We start from the raw sequence: 6,698 nt of genomic DNA on the forward strand, positions 1-6,698 counted from the left end.
GACATCAAATCTGGCTAAGTACTTGGGGCTCACATGTAGGTTAAACGACTTAACTTTCAACTCCGAAATGCCTGCCAGCGCACGTCTGCAAAAAAGCCGGTCGCGAGATGAAAACTTGGCACATTACGCATACGACACGTAAACACGAAAAATATATATGAGCATACTTACGGGCGAGTTCGTTGCGCTAATTTTGTCGTGCTTAAAAAATGACATAGCAGTGTTTTGAGCAAGACATTTTAAACCAGGGCAAAAAAGTTTTCTTCTATTTCTGGACCGAGAAAGTTGTGTGGGCTGAGGTAAACATGCCCTGCATAAGGAATAACATAAAATAAAGTGTCATCTTCTCTAGCGATTTCCGAGGAGATAAGCCAAATTGTTTGGGGTCGCAGCATGCTCTAGAAAAATATTTCAGGATAAAGCCTGATGAAATTTTTAATGGATTTGCTACTTGAGAGATTTTTGAGAAGAATGCGCTAGGGATAGATTTAGTGTAGAGTATTTTCCGGAATGAAAAATACAATTTAGTTTGAAATGAAAATAAAATAAATATAAGTAAAGACGTTTTTCATTTTACAAAAATTTCCATAAAAGATTACCGATACTTGTTCTCTGAAAGTTCTTCTTCTTTCACATAATCCTCCTGTAGACATGACATGTTTTAACCTTTATGTCGTTTTTCATACCTCTGCATGGCAAAGAACATTCCCCGACCTGGTGATACTCCATTCAGCTCGTTAACCAGAGCAACGCGCACCTCTGCTCCCGTTTTTGTTGACTTGGTGGAAATCATAGAAATGCAGGAGCAAAGGGATGTCGCTGCCGGAAGACAAACCGATTTCCTTGCGAGAAGCCTCAGAACGGAAGCTGAACTCGACAGCAGGGCTCAGATGCTCCTCGCAATGCAGGTGGAGGCGACAAGGTTAACCCAATCCACAGTCCAAACCCCTCCAAAAGTCAGCCAAATCGTTTATGTCTTCCATGTTACGATGTAAAACGCCTCAACCCAGCCACATATGCCGGGAAATTGTTGAGGCGGGTCCTTGTGCGTGGGTAGACAGGTGAATAACAGCTTTCCCCCAATTCAGCCAGCTTCCTTATTTAAGACAGCGTGTGTTAGGCATACGCAAAAAGCCAACTCCTGGACGAGAGTTGGCCTGGGCAAACATTCTCCCGCTTCCTTTGTAGCCTGTTTCGGTTTCTTTCCCCTCGTTTCCTCCCCCAAGCAGATGCTATCGGCATTTTTTCCACTTCCGCAGTTTTATCACGGGGCATCTTCTTCGGCCCGAGCCTCTGTGCTCCCTCAAGAAACATAGGGTATAAAGGAGGTTATCGGACAAGCAATTTAAATTTAAATTTACGATTAAAAAGGGATCATATTAATTTCTTATTGAATTATGTTTCAAATATTAATGTCTTTGCGGCGGATAAACATTTTAAATATTTCGAACTACTAGTTGGAAAAGAGTTCTGTTGTTCTATTTAATTTTTAAAATTAATTTTTGATAAAAATAATAATCTAAATTCAAGATTATTGTAGCTATAGTTACTATTTAAATATATATTTATATTTACCATTTAATATTATTTTTCATCTTTTATCATCCTTAATTTATTTCTAATAAACATATTGAAAACAGACATTTAATACAAGTGACACTTATTTTTCTACCCCACATAGAGATACTTTAATGCATTAGCAATTATTTTTTCAATTACCCTGGAGTAGTTACCCAACTTTGTGCGCAACCGTTTTACTCACTGTCCCTTCTATTAGTTGCCTAACTAGTTTAATTACCCGTTTCTGCTAATACTCCTCTCCGGTTGCTTTTTCGTGAAATGTTCGTTCCGCTTTTGGCTGCCTGCTGGGTGTCGAGAGTTCGCTCAGTCTCCGGTTTTCCCAACAGGATCTGCCACTTCCACACACTGAATACTCACATAACCTGCAGCCCTGATGGTCCTGGGGTATTTGTATTTCCTTCGTTACGTCGTCGGTCTTACGTCATTGTCGGTTTACGTGGCGTGTTAATAACCAACGAGCACACATATGTATGCAGAGTACCTTCCCTATCAGTCCTCCTCTGATAATCAGCTGACATTTTGCTACACAGGTTCACAGGTTTACAAGCCATCACAATGGGCAGGAAAAGTAGGGTAGGGATGGGTAAAGTTCCAAGCTTTTAATACCCTTACAAAATACTTTGGTAAACTGAAAGAAAAATCTGAGCCCCAAACTCTAACTCTTAAATGATTTTAAAATCTAACAAATATAAAATATTTAAATTCCTCCGAGCTCTGAATAAAAATAATATACTTATCAATAGTAAAATCAAATACCTATTCGAACCAACTGACATTTCACATAAACATCTTACAAAAATAAAGGAGGGTATTCAAAATGGTACTTGACTCGAAAAATACCTTCTTTCTGATTTTTGCAGTTACTTGCTGTATTTTTTTTTACTTCCTACCGAGTTCATGCATTAATCATTTTCGGGTCTTATGCTGTTTACCTTATGCACATGGTCCGGCCTAAGTAATGAGGCTGTCGTTTCCAGACTGTCGCAGGAAACATAATTAACAACACGTTAGGAAGTCGAGTGCATGAAGACGATAAGTGTTGTTGTGGTAGGTAGGATGAACAACAAAAAGTTTAAAGGTCAAAAAAAGTTTTAGTTTTTTAAATTAAAATTACAAAAAATTAAAAATCATAATTTGGAAACAATTCTATGCTGCAACACATAAATAACCCTAACAAATTAAATTAAAGAAAAGTTTTCATTTTACCAATCAATTACTTTATTCAATCTCTTCGCCTGCCTACTTCCTTTTATTCTTCAAAATAAACAGGACTCTTCCTAATCTCTCCCTTTCATCCAGGAAAATAATGCAAATGACTTATTTATTATTGTTGGCTGTTGTCGGCGTGAGTGATTATTCAATGTTCGCACCAAATTTGCACACGTAAGCGGATTACTAAGTCAGCTTTCTTGACATCAGGACACTGTGAGAATTTCGCAGAAATTAAATATGCGACCACGAAATTCTCTTAAAGTATAAAAAGACTAAGCTTGAAATATCAGTAGAGCATATATATATATATATAACTAGGCAGTAGTGAATAGTACGTATTCTTGGGAATATAAACTATTCATAATTTCTAAGGCTGTATGAAACTTTGCTTTAGCATTAAATCAGCATAAAATTAAAATTTGCCTAAAAAGTTAGCGGCAACAAAATTTGTGTCTGCCTCTTACTGAATTTCTCTTTCACTTTCTTTATGTATGTATGTGTGCGATTATGTAATCGATATCTAAATCCGCTTAGCTTAATTTGGTTCTTTTATTTGCTTATTGTGGATGGCCCATCAGAAGTCAAATTACAATAAGACGGTTTTATTCTGCTCTTCATGATTGATTGAACTTTTATTTGTCTGGCGAAGATGTTGTTGGAAGAAAAACAGTTGTTACATTGGTTCAAGTACTTAATTTTTAAGTACACCAATTACTTTTCACTTTGGTCTGTTTAACATCATCGAATCCCCAAGGACAAAAACTCATCAATCGAAAAAAATCTCATGAAAAACCATATTCTCCCCTATCAACAAAATTCATTAATATTTAATGGGCATTAAATGAGTGCGTAGGTTGCGGAAAAATATTATTTTTCACGTAATTAAGTTAAGTGAGAGGCTGACACACTTATGTATATAAACGGGAGATAATTGGCAGTGGAATTCTGCAAGTTCTGAGAATGAAGGAATTTTCTCGAGGAACTGGATTTATTAGTAATGAATAAATGGGGGAGGAAATGAGTAAGTTTACTCATTATTATTGTTCTTAAGGCTAAAATATCGAACATATCGGAAAATCCTTTAATAAAATGTTTTTTTTAATTAGTGTAGTTTAATTTGTACTTACTGGTCAAAAATATGAAAATGACCCATCGTTTCATATCCGTTGTTTAGAACCACACATTTCCGTTGTTCATACTTATGATTTGCTTTCGAGAGCTTCCTCAATTTATAGTCACTGTTATAGGCAAACTTTGGCTGCCTTTCAGTCATTCTTAGCCATGATTAACAATCTCTGACATAAGCTGCTTAATTATGTGTGTATGTGGTATCAATGCCGCACAACACAGGCTGCCACTCAATCGATTTCCATTTCGCATTCGCAATCTCCGAAAGTTAACTACTCGGAATGTTCCCAAAAGCTATGTTTTCCCCTTACAAATTCGCCACGCATGATGGCCCCAAACTAAAGTTGTTTTGACAGGCAACAAATAGCAAAGGACAACAAACGAAGCCGGAATTGCTGGGGGGAGGGAAGGGGAATCTTCACTTTCGGCTGGCTTTCCACCTTTGTTCCAGCTTTTGTTTTATCTCCCCGACTTAATTGGAAAGCATGAAGACGCAAACACAGCGCGACGTGTTGGCATTAACACACGCACGAGCAGGAATAACAAGGCACTACCAAAAATGTTTGTCCTTGGTTTCGGACCACAGCTGCCACAGCAGCAGCACCACCCACTACTACCCACCACCCACTTAACGCCCCACGAAGGCCACCAGCGTGTATACATAATTTGCGAATGTTGCTTCAAGTGGCTCGACAGCTATTTATAGTTGGAGCCGGGCAAATTTATAGTGGCATTTAATATTTTATTTTATTTGCCTATACTCCATCTTCTGCTGGCTGCCATATGCATAAAAGATGACGACAATAAAACGATTTCCCGAATAGGGGGTAGGACTAAAGCAACAGTTGTCCTCTGCTAAACAAATAGAAATAATGGCATTTGGAATGTACACTTCTAATAAGGTTTCAAGTATTATTTTTTATTGCATAGTTTTAGACACTTGAATAAGGAATACAAAACCCCTATTATTTCTTAAACATCTTCATTTATATTTAAGTAGTTAATTAGTCTTCCAACATTATAAATAAAATATATTTACCACATCTTGAGCACCTAAACTTGTATTAAATTTTTTTACAAATGGAGCAGTTTCAATTACAAGCAGATTTATTGATTGAAAGCTCTTGGAAAACCATAGACCATAACCCTTGGACCTCCCTCTTTGGTCCCGCTTTCACAATCAAGCGATGCAAAATTTGCTCAACTAATTAGCTACTTGGAGTGCAAACACTCGGTAAACCCCTTGAGTTCAGCACCACAAGCAGAATCGAATTGCATGATTGTATGCAAATAAATCGTTAGCCGCAATTGCCAGTAAATACAAGTCGAGTTCAGGGATCGACAATGGGAAAAGGCGGCAACAAAAACGACACCTGATGCCAATTACAAGACTAATTAATGTAAATGAACGGGCAACGAGAGAACGGAGAACAAACAGAGGCAGAAGCCATCAATCCGGGGCAATCAAACCCGGAATCCGAGACCTCCGATCCGGCAGTCAAATCAATGTCCGGCCCAGACGCATCGCAAAGTTATGGCTTGCATAAAAGTGATAAATGAAGCCCAGCCAGAATTTGCATCGGCATGCATATATAACAGCCAAGACGACGACGAGGAGCCAAGTGGCTATGCCGAGTGCTTCGAGGAAAGGAAATAGTAGAAGATTCTTTTGGCTTTTCGGAGATGCTGCTGAGATTTCAAAGACGAGGCAAGAAAAATACGTATTCCATTTGCGAAGCGACGGGAATAAGCCACCGAGCGAAAGGATAACAATGTCGGTGACACATGAGCTACGAAAAGAGAACGCAAATTTAAGGAAACTGAATCTAAGCAGGTTAAAGGAGAACAAAAATTCATTCTTATCCCTAAATTAAAGCAGTTTTAAAAAAATCTACAAAGGTGTCTCGAATTAAGCAGGATGACTTAAGTACAACCATATTTATTTACTGCATACTTTTAGGCTCTTATTTAAGGATTTTAAATCCCAATAAACTAAAACCCCCTCAATTCCATTTTAAAAGTAAATAGATTTTGAAGTCTTTTTAGAATGGATAATAGGTTATCAATTTACTTCCCCAGTACAAACTAAACATCACTTAACATCTAGAGCACTAAACCCTGAATATCAATTTTTAGCTTTTGCATTTTGCAACGGAAATTGGCAAGGAAAAATGTTTATGACTGAGTAGCCGCAAGCCAATAACTGACCGAATGCAGAAGAAAAATGCAAATAGGAAATCGAAAAATGAGCAAAGCAAATGCTATACATGAAACTTGAACTTGTAGGACACGTTGTCCTAGCTTAATTTTTCATGTGAAACTGCAAAAGGAGTTGTGAAAAACGGGCTCTAATTCAGTAATTTCCTATTGCCTAACAATTTGCGTTCCCCTTCGCTTGGCAAATGATTTAATGAAATCAATTACAAGCTCTCCTCCCTGTTCTAGCTCCTTGGAAAGTGGGTGGTAAATGAAATTAGTGAGCCTCAAGGAGCCAAAGGACGTGGAAAAGCGGGCAGACCGGGAAAATAAAGATGAAGAAGGAAAATTCTTTTGGAGCGAGAACGTTAACTTGAACAAATTGTTTGTAGTCTGCTCCGCCATATTCGTCTATATATGTACGTATTTATTGCCCCTTATTGAGTTTTTATGGCCGTATCTTCATGTTTTTGCCTTTTTCTTGTGGGAAAATTCAATTTGAAAAATATTTGTGGTTGACTTTGATTTGATGGGGTGTATATATGAGCTGCGTAATTGAATTTTAACAAGCCAAGTTTATG

This window comes from Drosophila takahashii, chromosome 2L, assembly GCF_030179915.1.
Source record: "Drosophila takahashii strain IR98-3 E-12201 chromosome 2L, DtakHiC1v2, whole genome shotgun sequence".
In the NCBI taxonomy this organism is placed as follows: Eukaryota; Metazoa; Arthropoda; class Insecta; order Diptera; family Drosophilidae; genus Drosophila; species Drosophila takahashii.